The sequence below is a fragment of the Oncorhynchus mykiss genome, chromosome 12 (assembly GCF_013265735.2).
Source record: "Oncorhynchus mykiss isolate Arlee chromosome 12, USDA_OmykA_1.1, whole genome shotgun sequence".
NCBI lineage: Eukaryota > Metazoa > Chordata > Actinopteri > Salmoniformes > Salmonidae > Oncorhynchus > Oncorhynchus mykiss.
Genome location: NC_048576.1, coordinates 49,523,315 through 49,550,030, shown reverse-complemented (window position 1 = coordinate 49,550,030; position 26,716 = coordinate 49,523,315). Strand labels below are relative to the sequence as shown.

Genomic DNA, 26,716 nt, shown 5'->3' with positions numbered 1-26,716 from the left:
CACGCCCCTATTCTTTTTTTTAAGGTATCTGTGACCAACAGATGCATATCTGTATACCTGGCCATGTGTAATCCATAGATTAGGGACTAATGAATTTATTTGAATTGACTGACTTCCTTATATAAACTGTAACTCAGTAAAATCCCCAAAATGGTTGCATATAGCGCTTCTATTTTTGTTCAGTATATCTAACCTCTACAGGATCGGTGTGTCCCCTGTAGAATGGTTGAGCTAAAGTAGGTTAATGTGGTTAGCATGAGGCTGTAAGTAACAAGAAAATTTCCCAGGACATAGACATATCTGATATTGGCATAATATTTAAATTCTTGTCAATCTAACTGCACTGTCCAATGTACAGTAGTTACAATAATGTCAGTGAAAGAATACCATGCTATTGTTTGATGAGAGTGTACAGTTATGAACTTGTAAATGTATTAATAAACCAATTTGGCACATTTGGGCAGTCTTGATACAACATTTTGAACAGAAATACAATGGTTCATTGGATCAGTCTTGAACTTTGCACATACACTGCCTCCATCTAGTGGCAGCAGAGTGAGAGAGCAGACCCGTAAAGCTTAAATAACCACCCAATAACGTAGGCATGAATGATACTTGCCTCTAATTGGTACCATCTCAGCTGATGCGTCAGCTGAGGCGGGGCACTCGGGTTTCCTTTCTGAACTGGCTCCGCTTAATTTCTGAATCATGTTTCGAAGAGAACTGCCAGATATAATTTTAGAGTGTTGTTAGTTTGCAAATGTGTCGCTTGTTTTAAGTACAGTAATCCAATGATTCCAATTATTTCTAACTAGGAGTAGGAATAGTTTACTCATTTGTCTGCATTGGGCTTGTTAGCTAAGCTCTTTGGGCCTTATAGCATGTTGATTATAGCATTTTAGGAGCTGCATTTCCTCTCAAATCCTTTCATAAATGTATTTTAGTTTGATACACAGCCCATATAAGTATGTATCATGAGAAAATAGTAATGCATGTAAAGGTAATGCATTTTCTGGGTGACTTTCTGGCTAGTTAACATGAATATCTTATAAGAGTTGAAATAATGAGTCAAGATGAACACGCAGGTATTCTTCTCCTGTTTTTATGACAAAAGTGTTTCATAACAAGAGTTATTGGTCTCCATCAGGGACAGCCAGTGTGTGTGCTTCAAGGGAAAAAAATGGTCCTGTGTGTTTAAATGTCCGGGACAAGCTCTGGTCCCAGTCCGTCCCTGGTGTCCATTGTGTGTTATGGGCAGCCTCCTCTGACGGGCCATGTTGCTGCATATTAAGAAAGACAAATTCTGTGAGCTATGAGCTGCTTCTCTCTGTTGGACATTTCATACACTTTCAGCTGGATTTCCAGAACAATTTAATGATCTTGGTTAAATATAGATATCAGGGCTTGTAAGTAGAGTTTTATATTACCGTAAATAGAGTAGACTTTTGTATTTTACAGTAAAATAAGTAGTGTTATATTTTACAGTAAAACGACTAAACGGCGAAGCAATCATTATTTTTTGTATTGGTGATTCAACCAAATGTTCTCATGGAATTTCACAATAAATTCCACTTTGTCCATAATGGGCACACGACTACTCAGGGTAAAGATTTGTCTCTGCCACAAAGTCAAACATTGCTGTCCGGTTTCTATAAACTTGCCTATTGTGTATGTTTTAAAAATCACGTTAGCCCACTGAGCTAAAGCCTAGGCCTACACAGGTGTGTTCAAGGTTACTCATCATAGTCTTGCAGCCTACACACACACACTGAAATGCTGCTGCTCCGTCTCAGCATCAGCATCACCACGGCTCTCTTCCTCCGCGCTTTTCCCTTTCCACACTGTCGCTCAGTCATCGTCTGGGAAAGCAGAGGAGGAGAGGAGAGGGAGCAGGTTCTCAGGTTGGAGGGGGCCAAGCCTGTGGCTCGCTGGCGAGCAAGACCATGCATTTGTATGTGTGCTGGACTTTAAGATTGCGTTAGGATCACGAATGCCTTCAGCATTGTGGAGGAGGAATCTAGTTTCTCAGAGGGGCCCCACTTCCGATAGCAGCTATCCGCGTGCCTTCTCTCCTGTGGCGGCTTACTCCTCTTCTCCCCCACCCCCCTCTTTTTTTTTTCTTCTTCTCCCCCTCTTTTCCATCTCACTAATTTTGTGGCGGCGATGAATTCAAGCACAGGTTGAGCTTTTCTGCCCGCAATGGATTGTCTTTGCATTGTCACAACTAAGGTAAGAGCATTAGTGCCATTGATAGACAGAACGAGAGAGAACGAGAGAGGGATGCAGTGAGAACGGAAGGGAAGAAGCTCTGTCTGTGTCTGTCCTCCAGTGTTGGTTGATCTGCATATTTCAGCTGCCTGCTCAAGGAATGTGTGTGTGTGTGCGCGCATCTGTGTGTGTGTGTGTGTGTTATGGCCAGTGGTTCACATTTCATGTTTAAGTGTGATTTATTCCCCCCCCCCCCCCCTCCCAAGTTGTGTGTGTCCATCTATCCACAATGGTCTTAACAGGCTTAAAGCCCCGCTGGAGAGCGACAGCACCTCTATTGAAATGTGAAATGTCACACTACCAGAACTTGTCGGAAACTTCAGTCAGTCCTCCGCTGCTGCCTTCAGAGAGATAATGACCCTCTTTGTTGTGAGGTCCGGAACATCCTTTTAGATCAGGGGCTAAACAATAGCTTATAGCAGAGCTTGGCTGGGCTGCATCTGGAATCAATTAAGGGGAAGCCTCTTTCCCAGCTGTCCACAATTAGCAGTAGAGTAAAGTATCACTGTAGTTATTTGAATGCAGCAGTTTATTGCGGACATGCACATCCTCTCTGATTTATGTTTGTTGTAAGAGACCAGCAGACTGACCAAGTAGTCAATCTGACAAATGAGAACAATTTTGACTGTGTTAATGTTTTTTATCTTTTTATAATTTTGTCTTGGCAGAAGTGTGAAAGCGGTAGTCAAGGTTTGTTTTTGGGCAGGAAAGAATACCAGGTGTAAGACCTGCTTTGGTGTAGGGGGAAGTATCCCCTAGATGCTGATCTTGGGTCAGTTTAGCATTTTTGCCACTAATGTTTAAGGTTATGACTATGAGAGCCGAGATCTAAGGGAAAAAGTAATTCCAGAGCACCTGCTTTGCAGTCATTCTCATAAAGTTATGTTTTGACTGAATTGTATTGACTAATCATCTGGGATGACACAAATAACATCAAGGTATTGTTCATTGGGTACCAAAAGATAGAAAAGACTGAAACAGCGAGGGTCTACCTTGGCTTGTCCAATCCAATTTTTTCCATTGCAAAGTGTTTCAAAATGTTTTCCGTTGTGTGCCCTAATGAACACGACGCAGCAACTCCTAGAATAGATGATGATCATGTTAATTCCCTTTCTAAAAGCCTGGTTAAATATTTATGTTTGTTTCCATGCCATGTTAAATCCATGATGGAGAACCATGTTTTCATTGCAATGTACTCATTGGGAAAATGTTGTTAAGTGAACAGTTCCCTCATTCCCTCAAAACCATTACAGTAATCAGGTTTCTGAGTTAGGCAAAGCAAAAACTCAAAAAATCCTCCTGTGCAGTCAGAAAGCAGGTGGAGCTCATGAAGAATGACGTTTTTCACTAGTTACCGGCTTTGATTGAATAGGACCCTCAGCTGTGTGGGTCTTTATGTTTTGCAAGGAGGATGCGTGTTTGTGTGTGTAAGACAGATGGAGATTGAAACAGATTACATAGATATAGAATGAATAGACTGGGCTTCGAACCTCTAACCCTTGCAATTTGACACGTAAACTCATTGGTACACTTGCAATGGCTGCCGGGTGTTGTGACGCAATAATTTCCATTGCAATGTAGAATGTTCATTCAAGTTGATGTTAACTGATGTGGCTCATGCAATGGAATGTATGTTTTGTAACGCCAGTTGAGTTGAATCAACAAATCACAACATATTGATGGTTACACTTCCTGCTTTTACTTCCTCCTATGCTAGGTTGAAAATATACAGGTTAAGACAATGTCGTCACAAATCTGGGACCGATGCCATTGCTAACTACCAGCGCCGTTGCTAAGTAGCGTAGCTGGTCCCATTGTTGCGAAGAGTTATGGGATATTAGAATCGCATTGTTTTAACCTTTGTCATCGTCTACCTCGCTCCTATAGGTACACTCGCAGTGGGCGCCAGTCCACTCATTATGCCGTCATTGACTTGAATGCTCTATTCATTCTATTTCTATGGCAGCACATGCAGTCAGTAGTGAAGTAGAGGAGAAAATGTGCTTCACATTTTCTCCTCTACTTCGCTACTGACTGCATGTGCTGCCATAGAAACATAACATTTTTAAAAAGATATTTGAAAGTTTAGAACGGATACCGTGGGTTGACCAATAACCGTCATCCAAAATTCCATGACCGTCACTTTGAGGGCAACCTCTGTTAAAGTATCTAGGTCTGTGGCAAACTAATGCAGGGATTTCCAAACTCAGTCCTAGGGCCCCCCCCCTGGGTGCACACTTTAGTTTTTTCCCCTAGCACCACAGAGCTGATTCAAATAATCAAAGCTTGATGATGATGAGTTGGTTATTTGAAACAGGTGTGTGTGTGTGTGTGTGTGTGTGTGTGTGTGTGTGTGTGTGTGTGTGTGTGTGTGTGTGTGTGTGTGGCAGGGGGGGGGTGTCTATTATTGACACAAAATATACAAAAAAAGCCCTTAGGGCACACTGCTCACAGTATGGCTCGAGCCATAGGAGAGAGGATGAGAAATGGATGCCCATATACAAAAGGAAGACCTTATCCAATTTGCCATATTGGAACACCTCTGTTGAACAACTGCCACACTCCTCCTGCCTCCTGTGACAGTCATCCTCAGTATACTGGGTTCATCATTTACAACTTGGATTTCATTGTCTAAGCTATGATCTAAGTGATGGGACATCTATACAGACATGTATCTGCATATACTCCTGGTACTAGTTCTGTGTTCGTGCTTTCTTTTCAAAATATGTGCCATCACGATTGGATATCCCAGTAGACGTGTCAACACTGACACTATACATTGTTGGTTGTTGAGGTGGTCTTTGAAAGTGTCTGTGACTGTGCTTGTCGACACTTGGCCACAGAATGATACCTTAATTAGCCTCCCAGAAGGCATTTTGATGGCATGTGAAGACTGTGTCAAAGGGTTATTGGGACATTAGACTGTGTTACCACATTGGGTCATGTAAGGCCATCACCTTCTTTCTGTGATATTGTGTGTGGGTGTGGGTGTCGGTGGGTGGAGGCCACAGACTGCCTTTGCACCTGGTTCACACCATGCAGAAAATGCTGATCAAGCCACTGGAGTCACTACCCTCCCAGCTGGTGCACATGACTCCCTAAACTGGCTGGAGGTGCATGCATTCACCTGGACTGCCCAGCTGACCTAAAAAAAATGCCTAACATTCCTAGCCTGGACAAGTGAGCATAGCTGGGAGAGATTGTATTGTCAGGAATACACATCCTAAAGATAATGACATTTCACATGAAGAGAGATAGAGAGAGATGTGGTAGTCAGCAGATGACTTGCTGTTGGCTGAATAGTTTTACTGTTACTCTGTCTGGCCCCACATGAAAAAGGGAGGGGAATGGGCAGGGTATATGCAAATGAGCTCTGTAGTACTTACTGTAGTTAAAAAAAGTGGTGTTTTTGCAGACTGCAGTGTTTTTGCGGACAATATTGTAGTATTTACTACGGTGTTTTTAAGTGGGTGGATAGTATTTTGCAGTATACTACAGCATTCTATAGTAAGTACGACACATGATCGAGGGATACTACAGATACTAAAGTGTGTAGGATAGTGTTCTACAGTATACTACAGTTTATTATATAATTTTGTACTGTAGTATTCCATAGGAAACTGTAGGAATTTTCATGTGTGTCCTCTCACATGTCAGACTCAGGCCTGCAGTGTGGAGCTTATTAGCTGTCTCATTCTAGATGCTGAAGTATCGAGCTCTCCCTGGTCTGAGGAGTTGACATTCTAATTCTATTCAGCTGCTATGCTAGAAATAGCATCTGTGTCATGCAGGATAGAACAGTGCTGTGATTGTGACTTTGGTTGTGTAAAGCAATTTGTGTTGCTTTCAGAAGGGAGATTTTACTTCATAAACTAAACAACAATTGCGTAGTTTGGTTTCATTGTCACGCCCTGACCTTAGAGATCCTTTTTATGTCTCTATTTTGGTTTGGTCAGGGCGTGAGTTTGGGTGGGAGTTCTATGTTTTGTGTTTCTATGATTTTCTATGTTTTGGCCGGGTATGGTTCTCAATCAGGGACAGCTGTCTATCGTTGTCTCTGATTGGGAACCATACTTAGGTACCCTTTTCCCCACCTGTGTTTGTGGGAGGTTAACGTTGTTTGATGGCACATAGCCTTAAGCGTCACGGTTTGTTTCTGTATTGTGTATTTATTGTTTTACTATCTACTATTAAAAGTATGTACGCTGACCACGCTGCACCTTGGTCCTCTTTTTCCAACGGCCGTGACATTCATATACTACACAATTCAAATTCCTTTCAAAATACTTTATTTTTCCCACAAGGGGTAATTGTGCATGCAGTAGTGCAAATACACACAACAACCAATAACAATTGACTTAAGCCATAACCACAACAACAATGGGGTAAATTATAAAAAACATGATTAAAGTCCAGACAGTGGTTCCTTGAGGAATGTAAAAACGGATGTAAGCAAGTATAAATATTAAGTGACCAGGTAAGAGCTCATTTTGTGCAAAGCAGTGTTTATCAGTTCTCATTGACCAGAGGGGTATAATACAAAGCAGGATGGAGTTAGACAGCTAAAATACCTAAATATTCTGATATAACTTTTTTTTTTTTGAAAGATAAGCTTCAAATGGTCTAATTGATTCAACACATGAAAACACATATCTAAATTGAGCTTTTTTAATGAACAAGAAAATCAATAGCTATTTCTGGTTGCTATTCAAAGTAAGCTGGCTAACTAATTGATCTTATTTTGTACTATACCACTCAGTTGAATTAAAATCCCTTTATTTGTCAATTGCATACAAGATCCAACCAAAATTTGACTTTGGATAGGTGCAGGGGCTGCCACACTGGGCGCCCAGGGAGCTGTTGTGGCGGGTTAAGTGCCTTGCTCAATGGCACAACAGCAGGCAATGTCATCTAGGATTTGATACCAGCAACCCTCCGGGTACCAGCTCACTTCCCTCCAGATTTCTTTTGTCGGTCCCGGGATTGGAACTGGCAACCCTGCAGCTGAAGTCTCTCTTAACGCTAGACTGACTACCTGCCACCCCTTAATGGCATCAGGTACAAAACAGGTTTACAAAATAGTGTGAAACATACATTTAAATGTATAGTATTTCATGCTACAAGGGAAGATTTCTGATTTACTTTGTGAGCCCACTTCCTGGTTTTGATTTGGACCCTTACTGTAGTTAGGAAAGGAGCTTATCCCATTTCATTGAATTACAAAGTGTAATTATTTTGATGACAGGCCACAGGCTGATTTGTAGCTCACTGTGCAGCCTGGCATGGCCTCAGACAGTGAACTCTGTCTCTGGGAAATGGAGAGTCTGATGTTTATCTTGGGTCTGAGACAGTGAGGCCTGGGGAACCGCTGGGAGTCCCAGATCGAAGCAACAGAAGCCCCCCCCCCCCCCCCCCCCCCAGTTCACCTCCGCTATTAAGACTCCCAAGTTATTAGATTCCAAACCCCATATTTCTGCTGTCAGTTTTACTAGCTAGCTCTACCACTAGCCTTTTGGTTTTGGTTTGTCGTGGGCAGTTCCTGAATCTGGTCTTATTCACTATTCATTGTTTTTTGTGACGGTGACTCCTTTTGGAAAGTTACATTTGGGATCTAATTCGCTAATGACATTAGCTTGCTGTGCTGCTTGTGACCATGGCAGAGATGGGTTGGCATTTGGTTTATCATGTGAAGGTGAGTGCGAGGGACCACTAATCGAATCTGATGACTGATTGTGTGGGGAGGCAGTTCAACTCTGGCCCACACACAAATAACTAATTTGTGTCCTCACAATGTGATGAGATTCCCTAACTATTGAAAATGCTATTAATTTGGCTATTGCCAATGTTATCCGACATGTTGTGTAGGAATCAATTGCATGACATTGACTTATGTATTGACTATGGCCAGCAAACATTGGACTAACATAGCCAAGGGGTAGCTTTCCATCAGGAATGGACAAAATGCAAATTCAGACAATATTGGCTTCTGTGTGCTCTGCGTGTCTGGTTATTAAGCTAACCCCAAAGTAAGTAATGATTGCTACTATCACACACCGCTAGGGATTCAACATCGGCCACAACCCCCTTCCCAGTTTTAAGCATACGCAGCGTAATGATATGCATTTTTCATTCCACCGGCATATTATAAAACGATAGTGAGGCACGTTGAGTGCAGAGCTGTAACAGAGAAAGAGGGGGAGGAAGAGAGCACTCCTACACTATAGTGTGTTGATACTCCACGGACGTTGCTTTTTTACACCCATTCTCTAGGTGGTGATGCAATGCCGAGGACGAATCTCCATGCGAGGGTTCCCACACACAAGGGGGCCCGGTGGAACATATAGTAGCAACTACGGGTCATGTGTGTAGGAACAGGAGCTGATATAGATTCCCCCCCCCTGCTATACTTTATTTGAATGTCCTGTTCTAATGCCTACGCAAGGCTTGTGGTAGACGTGACTTACATACTGTTTTTTTTGAATAGCAGGGACTGGCTCAATGTAACATTTGTTGTCAGTAATGCCAAGATGTAAAAGTGTATTTATATACATACGAGACGGGATGAAATCCCCAGACTAACAATTTAGATCAGTGTGATTTAATTGTCCTGATTGCCTGTGCAAACGTAGCGTGATAGATGGTTGGGCCAATGATGAATCCAGATTAGAATCCTGATTCAGCGTGGGGAATTGCAGCAAGACTTTGTAGTGAACTCCAATTTACTTACTACTGTACTTAATTGTTTTGCGTCAGACCTATATAAATGCACCTAGACGATCTAACATTCAAATGATGTGTTAGATTTGTATTTTTCTTTTTTTTACCAATAATGGACCTAGTCAAAATGAAAATGTGTTGTCCTCAATCTCTTTACTGCTGTCAATCACCCCCTTCCAATCCCCCCTCAATTATTTATATTGTTTGGCGCCTGGTCAAGTGGTAACACTTGTTGTTGCGCCAATGGTTGTGGGTTTGATCCCCACCTCTGGTCTTCCTGCTTTCTTCTCAATCTCTTTGCTTTATCTTTGGGGAATGCCTCAACTTTAAGTTAAAATATTTACAGGTTTGATACATAGTCATTCTGTGAGTTCAGTATAGCATTTGAACATTTCAAATATGTGTTAATAGTTTGGTTAATAGATGGATTGATGGAGAGAGAGACAAACTGGTTCAGTAACCTCCTTACACCAACCTGAGCTCCAGATAAAACCATGTCCAGGATACCACAGGCACACACACTGCCTCTATCCCTCTAGGGCAGGTGTTCTCATCCGTCTTCCCTCAAGGGCCACAGAGTCTGCTTCTTTTGACCCTGACCTTTTAATCAGTGACTGACTAAGCCCTTGGAAACCTTGCGAGTGGATTCGCTCTCTGTTATCCAGGTTATGAGAAACCTTCCCAACATTCCTCTTGTACTTTCATTTGAGGGATGGCTAAGCCTATGTAGTAGCTCATGTAGCCCTCTAAATCCAATGAGCGCTGGAGAATAACCAGGCCATTTCTTTCCATGTGGCTGATGCTTTTTGTCTCCCTCATGGAGAGAAATTTAGTCAGGTCAGTGGGGAAGCTCAAACTGCCCAGAGCATTGATGTTCCCGGAGTGTTCGAGGAGGACATGTTCTGACAGATTTGAAAATAAACAATTAGCATAGCAAATTGCTCAGCGCAGGAGTGTCATTGTGTGCTCTCGACGGATCAAGGTAGACTGTTGTTCTAGCAATTAGCAACTTGGATGGGGGACAAATCAAATGAACACAGTAGTTGACAAAGGATGTGTTCGCCACACATCTGCTTTTAGAGTCTTGCTTTAGGTTGAAGCAATCTTGAATAAGTCAATACTCAAGACTGAATGACAATTCTGAGAGAGTCCCTCCTGCTTTGTGGGTCTATGTTTCCCCACCGTCTTTAGACCAGTGGCTGAAATAGATGGTCATTGTGGATTTAGCAAGCGCTTTTACTGAAAACGACCAGGTTTCAATCCGATCGAGGTTTGTCTGCAATGTTCCCATGCTGGCAGAGACCACGCTCACGCTGGCTATGTTGCGCCGACGAATGGTTAAAAGCAGAGCTTGGCAAATCGCAGCCTGTTACATCATTGCTAGTGGAGGGAGAAGAAGAAAAGATGAGAGCATAGAGAGAGGGAGCGAGGGGGGGGGGGGGGGGGGGGGGGAACTTCTATCTGATCCAAGGATCAACATGGCCATCTCTATACTTTCCTCTGAACCGTTGTAAACAGTTTTTAAAACCCTGCAATAGACGAGCATCCTGTGTACTTTTTAAAATGTTTTATTTTTTAAAAGATTTACCCCCTTGTACTGGTATCCAATTGTTAGTAATTACTATCTTGTCTCATCGCTAGAACTCCCGTACTGGCTCGGGAGAGACGAAGGTCGAAGCACAACCCAACCAAGCCGCACTGCTTTTTAACACAGCGCACATCCAACCCGGAAGCCAGCCATGCACCTGGCGACATTGGTTAGCGCGCACTGCGCCCGGCCCGCCACAGGAGTCGCTGGTGCGCGATGAGACAAGGATATCCCTACCGGCCAAACCCTCCTTAACCCGGACGACACTAGGCCAATTGTGCGTCGCCCCACGGACCTCCCTTGCGCAGCCGGCTACGACAGAGCCTGGGCGCAAACCCAGAGTCTCTGGTGGCACAGCTAACGCTGCGATGCAGTGCCCTAGACCACTGCGCCACCCGGGAGGCAGCATCCTGTGTACTTGTACATCAATCTGCCTCAAGCTACAGAAACAGGATGGATGGGTCCTTTTGGCTTGGACAAGGCTACTTACTTTATTGTGAACAAAATAACTGAAATGGCCATTGACAAATGAGGACAAAATAAACCTGAATACATAATACACCTACACAATTGTGGATAAATCGGATTAGAACGCAATTTCAGACTTTCTTAGCTTACAGTATAAATGTATATAATGTATGAATCAATTGTGTAAAGAATAGTAGCTCTTACTGAACTTACAGATTATTCAGTAACTGTAGAGCGAATCTCTATGGCCATGTTTGAGAGGATCAAATATGTGATGCATTGTGGGTAAATTGTGACTGACCGACTGCTCTAAAAATAATAATGAGTAGTTATTTATGATGCAAGGCGATTTGTAGGTCAGTCAGATGGCAGTCAGCTGTAATGTCCAACAAGCCCATTCTTTCCTGGTAAAAACTGACCTGTCCTCTGACTTCATTGGCCTTCCAGAGTGTTGGAGCTCCTTAGGGTTGTCAGCTAAATATTAACTTTAGACTCATCTGTAGTCTCACGCGGAAGAGAACACAGTGCTTGATCCAATCAAGTGATTCATTTATTAGGTACCACTTTACAATAACTATTATGAATAAGCATTAATAAACACATCATTTGATTGATGAAAATGTAGAAGCGTATAAATAGTATAAGCTTTTGATTCCATGGGCATTTACAATAGTTTATAAAGCATTTAAGCATTTATAGGCATCTTTAAAGATGTATCAATGGAAGATACTAGAAAGTGTTACCATTAATTGAATGGTAAAGGCTTAGAGGACAGGAGCACTGCAGTTCTGTACTTAGGCTCTTCACTATAGTGCTGTTGTAGTTAGAGGTCGACCGATTAATCGGAATGGTCAATTAATTAGGGCCGATTTCAGTTTTCATAACAATCGGAAATCGGTATTTTTGGCCGCCGATTTGCCGATTTGATTTATTTAACATTTTTTTTATGCCTTTATTTAACTAGGCAAGTCACTTAAGAACACATTCTTATTATCAATGACGGCCTAGGAACGGTGGGTTAACAGCCTCGTTCAGGGGCAGAACGACAGATTTTCACCTGGTCAGCTCCGGGGATCCAACCTTGCAACCTTACAGTTAACTAGTCCAACGCAATAACGACCTGCTTCTCTCTCATGGCACTCCACAAGGAGACTGTGGACAAGGAGCCTGTTACGCGAATGCAGTAAGCCAAGGTAAGTTGCATGCTAGCATTAAACTTATCTTATAAAAAACAATCGATCATAATCACAAGTTAACTACACATGGTTGATGATATTACTAGTTATTATCTAGCGTGTCCTGCGTTGCATATAATCTGACTGAGCATACAAGTATCTAAGTATCTGACTGAGCGGTGGTAGGCAGAAGCAGGTGCGTAAACATTCATTCAAACAGCACTTTCATGCGTTTTGCCAGCAGCTCTTCGTTGTGCGTCAAGCATTGCGCTGTTTATGACTTCAAGCCTATCAACTCCCGAGATGAGGCTGGTGTAACCGAAGTGAAATGGCTAGCTAATTAGCGCGCGCTAATAGCGTTTCAAACGTCACTCGCTCTGAGCCTTCTAGTAGTTGTTCACGTTGCTCTGCATGGGTAACGCTGCTTCGATGGTGGCTGTTGTCGTTGTGTTGCTGGTTCGAGCCCAGGGAGGAGCGAGGAGAGGGATGGAAGCTATCCTGTTACACTGGCAATACTAAAGTGCCTATAAGAACATCCAATAGTCAAAGGTTAATGAAATACAAATGGTATAGAGGGAAATAGTCCTATAATTCCTATAATATCTACAACCTAAAACTTCTTACCTGGGAATATTGAAGACTCATGTTAAAAGGAACCACCAGCTTTCATATGTTCTCATGTTCTGAGCAAGGAACTGAAACGTTAGCTTTCTTACATAGCACATATTGCACTTTTACTTTCTTCTCCAACACTTTGTTTTTGCATTATTTAAACCAAATTGTACATGTTTCAGGCTAAATTGATTTTATTGATGTATTATATTAAGTTAAAATAAGTGTTCATTCAGTATTGTTGTAATTGTCATTATTACAAATACATAAAATAAAAATCGGTATCGGCTTTTTTGGTCCTCCAATAATCGGTATCGGTGTTGAAAAATCATAATCGGTCGACCTCTAGTTGTAGTACGTAATGGAATAGAAATAGTTGTGTTATATAATAGCATTACATTACGTATTTATTATATTTTAAATGCTGATGCGGGGGGGTGGGGGGGGTGGTGTGTGTAAGTGTGGCTAGGAGTGTGACCCGCTGTGTCATTCTGGACACATCCACGTATACATAGGACACACACATGCATACACAGGGCACACCCACGCATACACAGAACACACCCACGCATACACAGGACCCACCCATGCGTACAGAGGACACACCCACGCATACAGTAGTAATTGAGGTTCAGGGCAAGACTCTACCTACACCATATGGGGGCAGATTGTTTGAGTCTGCAGAAAAAACAAGCCTTCTTCTGACCTTTGATTCTACCTGTGTGTGTGCGTGTTGTGTGTGTCAGTGTATGCACATGCGAGTGTGTATCTGTGTGTGTGAGGGTGACTCATTCATTCAGTGGGAGATGCCTCTGGGAGAAGATATATTTATACTTGCTTTGCTGCAGCTTTGCCAGTTCTTCCTCTGCTGCCAGCATGGATCCAGTCGCACGTTTGTTTGCGAAGATTAGGATTTTATTACACTCTCTATTCATTCATTGACAAACATTGCACCTCATCCAGTATCAAACAAGGCAAGCACAACACTATTTGAAGTGTCACATGGTTTAGAGGTTACAGAAGGTCAGTTAGGTTTATCACTCCGTTGCAGACCATTTAAGCGATCTCAGAGTGTACGAGCTACATTCATTCATTTCCACCTCCCCAAATACACATGGCAAAAATATAAACACAACATGTAAAGTGTTTGTCCCATGTTTAATGAGCTAAAAACAAAAATCCCAGAAGTGTTCCATATGCACAAAAAGCGTATTTCTCTCAAATTGTGTGCACAAATGTGTTTACATTCCTGTTGGTGAGCCTTTCTCCTTTGCCAAGATAATCTATCCACCTGACAGGTGTGGCATATCAAGAAGCTGGCTAAACAGCATGACCATTACACAGGTGCTGGGGACAATAAAAGGACACTTTCAAATGTGCAGTTGTGTCACACAAAATAATGCCACAGATGTCTCCAGTTTTGAGGGAGCCTGTATTTAGCACACAAACCCAGGACCACATCCGGCTTCTTCACCTGCAGGATCTTCTAAGGAGGGGTGTGGTATGCCTCTTTGTAATAAGAGAGGGGTGGCAGGGTAGCCTAGTGGTTCGAGCGTTGGACTAGTAACCAAAAAGTTGCAAGTTCAAATCCCCCAGCTGTCTGTCGTTCTGCCCCTGAATAGGCAGTTAACCCATTGTTCCTAGGCCGTCATTGAAAATAAGAATTTGTTCTTAACTGACTTGCCTAGTAAAATAAATATAAAAAATAAAGGCCTTTTATGAGGAAATACTCGTTCTGCTTGGCTGCCAAGTGTGTGGGCCTACTATATGCTCTCCCTGGCCCAATCATGTGAAATCCATAGATTAGGTCCTAATGAATTTCTTTAAATTGACTGATTGCCTTATTTAAACTGTAACTCAGTAAAATCGTAAAAATTGTTGCATGTTGCATTATTATTTTTGTTCAGTATAAAATGAATGAGTCAATGTGTGGATGGCTTCGCAATCAGTTACCTTGCCCCCAAAAATTGTAATGTCGTGTAACATTGAGATGTTTTGCGGTATCTAATATGGCATGTCACATCACTTATGGGGTTGTCTGGAATGTCCCCCAATTCCCTATAAAATGCACTACTTTTGGTCAGAGCCCCACAATACTGTATGTGTGGCTCTGACCAAAGGTAGTGTATTTTAGGGAACAGGGTGCCATTCGAGAGAAATAAATGTTCCATACCCATGCTGGAGGTTGGCGTAGTGGTCAACACAGCTGCCTCCAGACCATGCATACCCCCTACCCATCAAACAGTGTACGTCCCAATTTGGTTTCTAGCTAACGATAGCATGATAACATCCAATTAATTTTTAAAAAATGTACCAGGTAAACATTATTTGTTAGACATAGGACATGCCGTAATGATTTTAAGAACGTTTTGGAGAAGATTTTCCCATTTGTCTCTACTAATGCTCTGGGATGCAGAGGTAACCTGTCGTGGTAATTTCCTGTATTACTAAACATTGAGAGAGCAAACCACACACAAGTCAGAGTTATATTATAAAGTCAGTCTTTAATTATATGATATTCACCATAGCCCTGTGACTCTCAGATCAATTCAGTGTCTATAAATGAATTCTCTGAGAGTGCTTACAAAACAATTCTTAGTATCATTTATAGCCAAGACTCCCTAGTCGACATGACAAACCACAGGTCTTAGGAAAACTGCACAAATGAAGAATTTTACTTGAGAGAGGAGTATCTCATAGCCAGACAGCAATAGCTATAAATAATTCATTTTGCTCTCTTAGATGAGGTTCTACTTCTCGTTCTTGGACACAACATAGTACCAAAACATCACCTCAGCCAATGGCATATATCAATTGTCAATTCTAGATCCTCCCATCTCAAATACCACCCCTCCTGGACAAGATCAGAAAAGACAGTGAGCCACGTAGGTCATATTCGAGGACAAGATAAGGGCAACCTCAGAGGGGACATACAATATCTACAGACACATTCCCATAAGAAGACAAATCTCCATTCTGTCCTCCTCCCCTTCTGATATTCTTCATAGCATCACATGGTTTAACAGATACATTGACATATGAAGACAAGCCTGACCTCTCCCCTCTCTGGGCCCCAAGTAACTGCAACTGCCAACATAACAATAAATAAGATAATACATCTTATTTATCTATGTTAACTAATTCTGATTCAGCCACGACAAACCTGAAATTGTTTGCTGGGTATGGCAGATCATAGAATCTGCCACATTCTTCACTGTGGATCCCCTTCCACCTGTCTACCTCTCTCCTTTCCATACAAAAGGGAAATAAATTGTATTGTATACAATCAGAAAAATACATACAGTATTGCATGTGCTGGGCCTACATGAATTTCAAGACAGCCTTTCTTTCTGTGGTGTTAAAACATTGTTGCACAGCAGTTTCATCTCTTGTCTTTCATCCACCAACCACCCCCAGTTTACCTCCTCTTTCTTTTCTCGCAACCTCCTCGTTTCTCCTCCACACACTCTCCCCCACTCCTCCATCCCCCTCTCTCCTTCCCTCCCTCCCTCCCTCCCTCCCTCCCTCACTCTCTTCCCACTCATCTCAGTTTGTTTCCAATTGCATTGAAAAACAAAGGGAGATCTTTCTCATCCGGTACACTGTAAAGCAGCTGACTGCCGAACAGCAAGTTACCACGGTAACAGTGTCTGGCACCAAAAATATATTCTATAAAGCATCTTTGATACCTCCCACTGCCTTCTGCCTCGGGCCTGCTCACATACCGCCACTTTCTACACTCTGAGGCAGGATGCATACGAATGAAGAGCAGCTCATCAAGCATTTTACTGTACATGACACATCTGCCTGGAAATCCAACTGTCACATAATTGGTCCTCCACGGCTCCAAATATGGAGATTCAGATGATTGGAGCTGCTGCCCTCTGACTTCCAGAAGAATAATCCTGCGATGATATTTCTGCTTTCAAGCATACATGAGTTCATTTTCAGAAATCACATGGCATGTGTATTATCACTGCAGTGTACATTGAGCTCAGATATCCTTCTTGTAGATTCAAACTCGATTGGTGTTCTATTTCTGCAAACATGCTCACCGCAAAAAATAAATTAAACAGTGCACAAAAAATAAACTTAAACCCTAATAGGGATTTTTAAAAATCATAATCATATCATGATGAACTTTTACCAGTTGAAGGTAAACACTTTTTTTTTTGTATTACAATTTTTCAGAAATATTTAAGTACAATGTGCAAATGAGGTCCAAAAAAATTGCGTTGTTGCTTACTATGCAAATAATTTTTTCTGGACACTAGATGAAGTCATCCTAAATTATTTTGTTTCATTTTGTTATGACACTCCAGTATTGGACTTGTCCAGAGCAGATTCTGAATAAGTACTTTTCATTTTTCTATCTGTAAAATACTAAAGACATGTACTGTATGTAAAACACATTTTTGGCTAATTTTTCCAAATAAAATGTTATATAGACAAAAAAATGTACAACATACTTTTGTATATATAGTGTATGTGGACACCTCTTCCAATCAGTGGCTTTGGTTTTTTCAGCCACACCCATTGCTGACAGGCGTATATAATTGAGCACACCACTATGCAGTCTCCATAGACAAACATTGTCAGTAAAAAGGCCTTCCTGAAGAGCTCAGTGACTTTCAACGACGCACTGTAATAGGATACCACCTTTCCAACAAGTCAGTTCGTCAAATTTCTGCCCTACTAGAGCTGCCCCAGTCAACTGAAAGTTCTGTTATTGTGAAGTGGAAACATCTAGGAGCAACAACAGCTGAGCCGCAAAGTGGTAGGCCACACAAGCTCACAGGACAGGACCACAGAGTGCTGAAACACACAGCGTGTAAAAATTGTCTGTCCTCGGTTGCAGCACTCACTACCAAGTTCCAAACTGCCTCTGGAAGCAGCGTCAGCAAAATAACTGTTCGTCAGGAGCTTCATGAAATGGGTTTCCATGGCCGAGCAGCCACGCACAAGCCTAATATCACCATGAGCAATGCCAAGCATCAGCTGGAGTGGTGTAAAGCTCGCCGCCATTAGACTGAGGAGCAGTGGAAACGCGTTCTCTGGAGTGATCAATCATGCCTCACCATCTGGCAGTCCGACGGACGAATCTGAGTTTGACAGATGCCAGGAAAACGCTACCTGCCCCAATGCATCGTGCCAACTGTAAAGTTTGGTGGAGGAGGAATAATGGTCTGGGGCTGTTTTTCATTGTTCAGGCAGGGCTCCAGTAAAGGGAAATCGTAATGCTACAGCATACAATGACATTCTAGACAATTCTGTGCTTCCAACTTTGTGGCAACAGTTTGGGGAAGACCTTTTCCTGTTTCAGCATGACAATGCCCCCGTGCACAAAGCAAGGTACATACAGAAATGGTTTGTTGAGATTGATGTGGAAGAACTTCACTGGCCAGTGCAGAGCCCTGACCTCAACCCCATCGAACACCTTTGGGATTAATTGGAATGCCAAATGCGAGCCAGGCCTAATCGTCCAACATCAGTGCCTGACCTCACTAATGCTCTTGTGGCTGAATGGAAGCAAGCCCCCGCAGCAATGTTCCAACATCTAGTGGAAAGCCTTCCCAGAAGAGTGGAGGCTGTTTATAACAGCAAAGAGGGGACCAACTCCATATTAATGCCCATGATTTTGGAATGAGATGTTTGACGAGCAGGTGTCCACATACTTTTGTCATGTAGTGTATCAACAATTCCCTCTGGAGACTATATCTAAGGATAAACACACAACATTTGGTGAATGAAGATGCTTCTGAAGCTGAGAAAAATATGTTGGCGAGTGGGAAGAGTCTCTTTCGGGAAATGGCAGAGAAAAGTACACTGAATTATGGCTACCAAAAGCCTATTTAGACCGATCGCCATCTCTCAAATTAAGTTACTAAAGGTGTTCCAATTTGTAATATTAAATTCTTGCCTCTATTTGAACAAATCTAACGTAATGGTAAATCTAAGCGCAGGCAGTAGCATTATAGGTTCAGGAGTGTGTCAGAAATGTTCACTGTCACAATTATCGGCACACTTGTTGGTGTGCAAGGGTTGGGTTTTGATTAATAAACCAGTTGTGGGTGTGTTGAGGCTTGCCCCTCACTGGCCAATCAGAACGGCGAAATATGTGGTTGCTTCAAGTTGTGTATTTACGATCTTTTATGTATTGCCTTGGAATCAACTCCTGTTCCAATGTTAGTCTGTTATACTTGTAGAAAAAAAGAGGAGGAAGGGAAGCGCTGCTAAGGTACACAATAGTAGGTTTTGGCAGACAGAAGGTGCTTTTTGGTAAAAGGCGTAAATTGGTCATCAGAAAGAAAGGAGGACCAAGGCACTCTAAATATAATTAATTAAAATGCTTTTATTTGTATGGATTGTTCAATGGAAACGAAGTTGAAAAACTTTGCGTTTTGGCTGCATGGCCTTCGTCAGGGAGTACAAAGAAATGATAATACAAAGTCCTCTTTTGAACAGCCTTTTCCAATTAGCCCTGATTTGAACAGGGAGTAGTTATAGAATGCATTAGACAAAATAAAAACAATTAAAAAGTCTGTTATAGTTTGTTAAATGGCTTACAGAAACGAAATAATGAAATGTTGACCTATCTTTGCAGTCCACATTGTTCTAAGTAATTGCAATAGCCTTCACACTGATATAGGGGCTTGGCCTGCTGTAAATTACATTCACACTAATATAGGGGCTTGGCCTGCTGTAAATTACATTCACACTGATACAGGGGCTTGGCCTGCTGTAAATTACATTCACACTGATATAGGGGCTTGGCCTGCTGTAAATTACATTCACGCTGATATAGGGGCTTGGCCTGCTGTAAATTACATTCACACTGATATAGGGGCTTGGCCTGCTGTAAATTACATTCACACTGATATAGGGGCTTGGCCTGCTGTAAAATGCAATATGGCTGAGTATGGATATGCCTAACATTGTCAATAAGCAAGATTAAATTCATTATTGGCCTAAAAAGGGAATGAATAATTCTAATCAAATTCTAAACAAAATGAAACAACTTGTTTTAAATAGGCTATGTCACACCTACAGGCACCATTATCCCCTTGGGCATATAATATTAAAACAATGCAGACCATGGAGGGTTTTACACACATCCAAAATGGGACCTGCGTGGCTTAACAAAATACTGTGGGTCTACCTACGATGCATAGATAAAAAGGGAATGTCCACTCACTGTTGTACTCCTCTGAAACTTTATATTTTAATAAAGCTTTGGTGATTAAGATGTAATTCCAAGCGGTTTCAGGAGCCAAAACCTTTAGTCTTGACTACTTTTGCGATTGCATTGTGCAGGACAAAGAAAATACTTAATTGAGAGGAGGTTATGCTTGTTTTCCATATAAAACGTTTTTTATGTTTCTAAATACGAAGTATAAAGGCCCCAAAAGCACATTAGGCTACTCTTGTTCTATGCGTATATGGGCAGTGTGCGTCACGGCTGGATCTCATTCCACCAACCGTGTTACCACTAAAAAACAGCTTTTGGTTGGTCTTAAATATCCCTATCAGTGCCCCCTGAAATTAGCACTTTTGATCATGTTTTTAAGGACGCACCTCAAATATTTCAACCCCGCCCATCTGAGCACAAGCCAGCTGATATAAGACAGGTAAATTGCCGAACCTGGCGTTAGGGCTGGAAAATGCCAGTGTTCCAGTTTTTACATGACAAAATTGCAATCTCACACGTGCGTTGGCTCTAGCACCGCCTTAATGTCAGCCAAAAATAGAGCCCTAATGTGTAATTGAATGTAGTGAACTTTGAAATGATTGATGTATGTCCATTTGGAAGTGGTTAAAATTCATAAACTGTTTAATGACGGTAGTATGATATACATTTTCATTAAGTTTGACATATCTCAAAATTGATAGGTAGATGTTATTTCAGCCAGTGGTGGCTGCCTTAAATAGGTCTTCATTTTTTTTCAAACTTACTCAGTGTCCAGTGTCCAAACTTGGGGATGTGATCTTAACTTCATAGAGAATGTGTTAAGTCATTGCGTATTTATATGCATTTAATCTGAAAATAACATCTGCTGGGTTTTTCTTTCAGGAGTGTTCACCTTTTGTTGCATTCGGTTATTTGACACAGCAGCTTTTTAGCTGTTACCAGTGTCCCTTACAGTGTTGAATCAATTGTTGTGAACGCTAGAGTGAGAGCTTGTTTTGCGCCCCCTAGTGGATCCCAAGCCCACACACTGGTTGGGTTAGAGATGAGAGAGTGACAGTTAATCATGTTCTGGTATGTAGTATACCATTCTGTCAAATTGTCAGTTCCCACAGTACCAATATCCTAGCTGTTTGTTGAGTGACACTGTTGGCTGGTCCCATAGTGTTCTCTGTATGATAGTGACTAATATACCTTCTACGGGCAGTAGCCTACTGCAATTGCCCTCAAATTGCTGTTCTTGCAGGGATAATTATGTGCTGTCTCTGTAGTAATAACGCCGGCTTTCCTTACAATGATGGCTGTTTGTTTAGTGTTCCTACATTCAGTGATGGCTGTTTACTGTTAACTTCCCCAAATTCCCATGTTTTCCTGAAGATTCCTGGAATCAGAAGTGAATAAGCTGGAAATCCGGAATCCTCCAACTTGATTTCTGGAAAACCTGGGAATTTTTGGAAATTACTGAAAGTGTGGCTGTTTGTGCAGTACCTGTGATGACCAATCTCAGTTGGCTGTCAGCTGTTTATACTGTAGTCATGATGGCTGTTTTTGAGTTCCGCCACACAGAGGTTCTGTGCCTTTGTGTGTGTATACAACGCAGCCCGAAAGTTAGGAGTACGGTCGCACAGAGATTTTAAAATGAACTGTACACAGTACCCTTTATGTCCTGTTATGTTTGCAGTCTCTCATGTTCATACTAAAAATGGTTTCCAATCTGACAAACAGGAACGCGTAGTGGTGTAATAGTATGGTTTTCCTACGCCTCATCACTATGAAGCAACTGTAATACTTTTCTGCAGCTGAGCTTGGAGCTGAAGAGAGGCCTGTTATGTAACAGTTTGTATGAAGAGAGAATAACTTTTTCAGCAGAGGTGGTGGGCAGTGTGCTGGGATTGCCGAGCTCCCCCGGCAGTTACTAACCTACATTTCAGCTTAAATTTCAACTCATCTGCCCTGGGCTCTTTATGTACCTCCGATCCAATCTTCCAAGAGGAAACGCCTACGAAAAAGAGGCAAGAGATCAGGCATCCTGTTGAGACTAAGGCAAAGTGAAACTGGCCACCACTTCCCTCCATTCTATTGGCCAATGTACACTCACTTGATAATAAGATGGAGGACCTCCGATCGCAGATTTGCTATCAGCGGGACTCTTGTTTTGATTTTATATTTTTTAAATGTAACCTTTATTTAACTAGGCAAGTCAATTATGAACAAATTCTTATTTACAATGCCGGCCTACATCGGCCAAACCTGGGGGACACTGGGCCAATTGTCCTTTCTATTGGGCGGGGGGGCTTTGGATGACTACTGGCTGTGTGCGAACAAGTGATGCACGTTTGGAGCAATACTGGCTGTATCCAAGGCTCAGCCAATCGTTCACATAACAACAGAATGCAGCACGTGACTGAAGAGAGAAAGACAATCAATTTGCTAGTTACAGCATCAGCTCGGGCTCTGGAAAGAGAGTGGAAAGGCAGTTTGCCAGTTAATTTACAGCAGCGCATCCCCTGAACGATAACAAAGAGGTAGGTAAGAAGCCTGACCACGGAGACGGCAGTGAGAAGGTGATGAAGCTTATTTCATGAGCTGTAACCGAAAAACAACTGGCATTTGGAAAGTTTGAGGTGAGGGAGAAAGTGTGGTGGAACAAGTATTGTTAGCATTGTTAAGTATCTTGCTAGCTGGATCGAAGTATCTGTTAGCTAGCCAGAGAAATGTTGAGCAACATTAGCCAACTTAACTGATCAAATAATTGAGTTTATGGTGTGAAAATTAGCTGGCTAACAAAGTCAGACAGCTAACGTTAGCTAGCTAACGCTACAAGATCAGATGAGCTAATGTTAGTAACCTAACCAATTCGCTAAATTATTAACTGGTAAGGTTATACGACTCCTTGCCTTTCCTCAAATTATAACGCGTTAGTTGCTTACTGGACCCTGGCAATCTGTGTGAAATGTTATATCTGTGAACTAATGTTTTCCCTCTACAGTATGTGGTTAATGTTCAGAACGAGAGAATTAGGTGAAAATGAGGCATTGCTTATTAAATTGGAGCTGGGCCTGGCTTAAGCTGGATGCCACTATAGAGGTGAAAGGAACACCACACAGTTTCCCCCTTTCTCACTTGTTCAATACAGTGGATAAAAAGGGGTATGGCAGGTGTACTCTCTGCCTGAAAGAGATCAAATATGCCAACAAAGGGTATCATGCTCTGCTGGCACATTGTAGAACAGATGTCCACAGGCAGAAAGTGTATAATGTAATAATGTGCAGTGTAGCCTTAAGATATTGCTTTTGTTGTGTTGAACTTGACAGTAACACTTGTGTGTGAGTGACGGGGTGTGTGTGTGAGTGAGGAACTTGTGTGTGAGTGACATTTTTTATTACATTTTTACTCAGTTAACGTTTTTTTTGCAGACATGTAGCCTTGTGCATCGATGTCTACTATAGCGGCCACTATAATAGAGCAAAAATAGAATGTCTGTTTGTTTCATTCTATTTCTACCTATTTCTACTTATTTCTACTCACCAAGTGAAATATTTAGATGTGTGTGTTCACAAGCATTCTATTATTTGAGTGTCATTTGCAGTAAAGTCTCGGCAACAAATAACATTGGATTGCTTTCTTTACATTTTTTAGCGTGAGTTAGGTTCACATGAACAACTTTTTATTTTACACACAGAGACTGATCATGTAGATCATATTCTTTGTTGTTTAATTAGTTAAAACCAATATTTCCCCCTAGCAGGGATATTTTTTTGCATGTTTCAGTGCAACAAAAAAAAGTGTCACCTTTTTTGGGCCCTCACCAGTTTGCACCCCTGCATGTTCAACCACAGTCTGTAATCCCTACTTGTCTCAAGCTGATCACCCACATCAACGGGGCCTCAGTGGAGATGGCCAAGAGCTTCAAGTTCCTCTGTGTCCACATCACTGGAGACTTAACATGGTCCCCTCACACCAGAACAGTTGTGAAGAAGGCATGGCAGCTCCTCTTCTCCCTCAGGAGGCTGAAACAATTTGGCATGGCCCCTCAGATCCTCAGGAACCTTTAACAGCTGCACCATTGTGAACATCCTGACTAGTTATATCACAGCCTGGTATGGCAATTGCACCGCCCTCAACCGGAAGGCCCTACAGAGGGTGGTGCGGACAGCCCAGCGCATCAATGGGGATGAGTTCGCAGCCATCCACGTAAATGCCAGGCGGTGAATGAGAGAGGCCCAAAAAGTGTTCTCCGTGCTCCCGTCTGGCAGGCGGTACCAGTGCATAAAGGCTCAGACAGACTCCTCAACAGCTTCTATCCCCTGGCCATAAGACTGTTAAATGTGTAACAACTACTGCACTCCCTCTCCCACAGAATATCCACACTGACTATGTGCCCACCCACAGGTCTCTACCCACTCAGATGCAACCTACACCACTGCTAAAATGATTATTGATTAGACTCCAATGCTTCCCACCCACAGTTGTGTCAAGTTGGCTGGACGTTCTTTGGGTGGTGGACCATTCTTGATACACACAGGAAACTGTTGAGTGTGAAGAATCCAGCAGCGTTGCATTTCTTGACACAAACCGGTGCGCCTGGCACCTACTACCGTACCCCGTTCAAGACACTTAAATATTTTGTCTTGTCTCAAGGCTTAAAAATCATTATTTAACCTGTCTCCTCCCCTTCATCTCCACTGATTTTGAAGTGGATTAAAAAGTGACATCAATAAGGGATCATAGCTTTTGCCTGGATTCACCTGGTCAGTCTGTCATGGAAAGAGCAGGTGTTCTTAATGTTTTGTATACTCAGTGTGTATATTCCTGCTACCAGTGTTCATTTTGGCACTCTTTTTTTTTTAGATTTAGTCTAATCTTAGTCATTTTGACTAATGATGTAGTCTTGTTATTGTCAAAATGCTGAAATTAAAACTGTGGGCCATTTTAGTAAACCAAATGCCCTTTCATTTTAGTCACGTTTTAGTCACATTACATTAGTATTGCCTCAATGACCTATAGTAAACATAAATCACTGACTTCCATGAGCACAAACATACATAGCCTTGTCCTACCAACATATTTTTCTGTATAACTGTCACGTTCTGACCTTAGTTCTGTTGTTATGTCTTTGTTTAGTATGGTCAGGGCGTGAGTTGGGTGGGTTGTCTATGTTCCTTTTTCTATGATTTGGGATTTCTGTGTTTGGCCTGGTATGGTTCTCAATCAGAGGCAGCTGTCAATCGTTGTCCCTGATTGAGAACCATACTTAGGTAGCCTGGTTTCACTTTTGAGTTGTGGGTGATTATTTTCTGTGTTAGTGTTTGTTCCACACCAGACTGTTTAGTTTGTTTCGTTCTTTCACTTTGTTATTTTGTATTTTGTCGTGTTCAGTTTTACATATTAAAATGGACACTTACCACGCTGCAAATTGGTCCGATATCTCTTACTCCTCGTCAGAAGAAGAGGACGAGCGTTACAATAACATCCTATTCTCTTCCAAACAGCAGAAATATGACACGCATATATAAGTGTCGTGTCTTTGGCTATGCCGGATTAAGTGATATGACATGCTATTCTATAAAATAATTTATCCGTAATTAATATTACCTGATTGAGCTAATCATGTAAATGTAATTAACTAGAGAGTTGGGGAACCACGAAATAATATTTATAGAGCTGTTATCTTCCGAATAATATCTTAAAGACCTAGTAATATTTTACTTCAATAGCAGTCAATATTAATCGTCACCTTAATTCAGTCTCATCTGAAAGTTGTAAATTCTTGGTTATCTTCACGAACCCTGGCTAACAAGTTGAATCAGCAATACAAAATTGTGTTTAATTATGTATTTACTAAATACCTAACTAATCACACAGAATTACACATACACATAATTAATCATAACTTGATTACAAATGACGTCATAAAGGAAAACGTCCCTAGCGGGCGGAACAGATATGACAGCTGGTTACACAAAAGAAAAGGGCTGGGTTTGAGTGAAAGAGCGGGAAGACGGAGGAACAAAGGGCGAAGCTGTGCTATCGTAAATACAGTATCTCATGCATTCTAAATTACCGCCCATTTGGAAAAGGAAAATGCAATAAATATTTACTCTGAGCTGCGCTTCGGTAGGTTGGTGGTAGATGGAAGGCCGTGTTGCCAAACAGAGTCCTTTATCCTTTGAAGAATGTCTCTGGTGGTCAATTGAATACGTTGTAGTAACGTCGTTGTGTGATAGACGGGATACTCTGTCTGTTCCTTCCTAACCCTCGTTTGCGCTGCTGTTGCTAACTCAACGGCTAGGAGGTATCACTTCTGTAGTGAATAAGAGTTCAAAGTTCATACCATTCGCAACCAAAGCTCACGCTGATGTTGGCTTCGTTCTGTAGTTATTATCTGAACCATTCTGACATCGGACCGTCGTCCTCACATCCTCGGAACAGGAGGTTATATTGTCGTCAAGGCTTTATATAGGAAGGGAGAGGAGGGCGTGTTTGAAAAGTTTTATAACCCATGTCTCATTATGATTAATTATTTTGGCAAAGGAGAAATGCTCACAAACAGGGATGTAAAAACATTTGAGAGAAATAACTTTTTTGCGCATATGGAATATTTCTGGGATCTTTATTTCAGCTCATGAAACATGGGACAAAGAGTTTACATGTTGCGTTTATAATTTTGTTTAAGCGTGTTATGGATTGCACCTCCGTCAC

The 26,716-nt window shown here is 41.8% G+C and overlaps 1 protein-coding gene across 19 annotated transcripts in view; it reads left to right on the top strand.

Annotated features, from left to right (window-relative positions):
* The window catches only part of LOC110537714 (discs, large homolog 2 (Drosophila)), a 288,136-nt gene that overhangs the window by 48,326 nt on the left and 213,094 nt on the right, over positions 1-26,716 (top strand). The gene's annotated exons all lie outside the window — the stretch shown is intronic.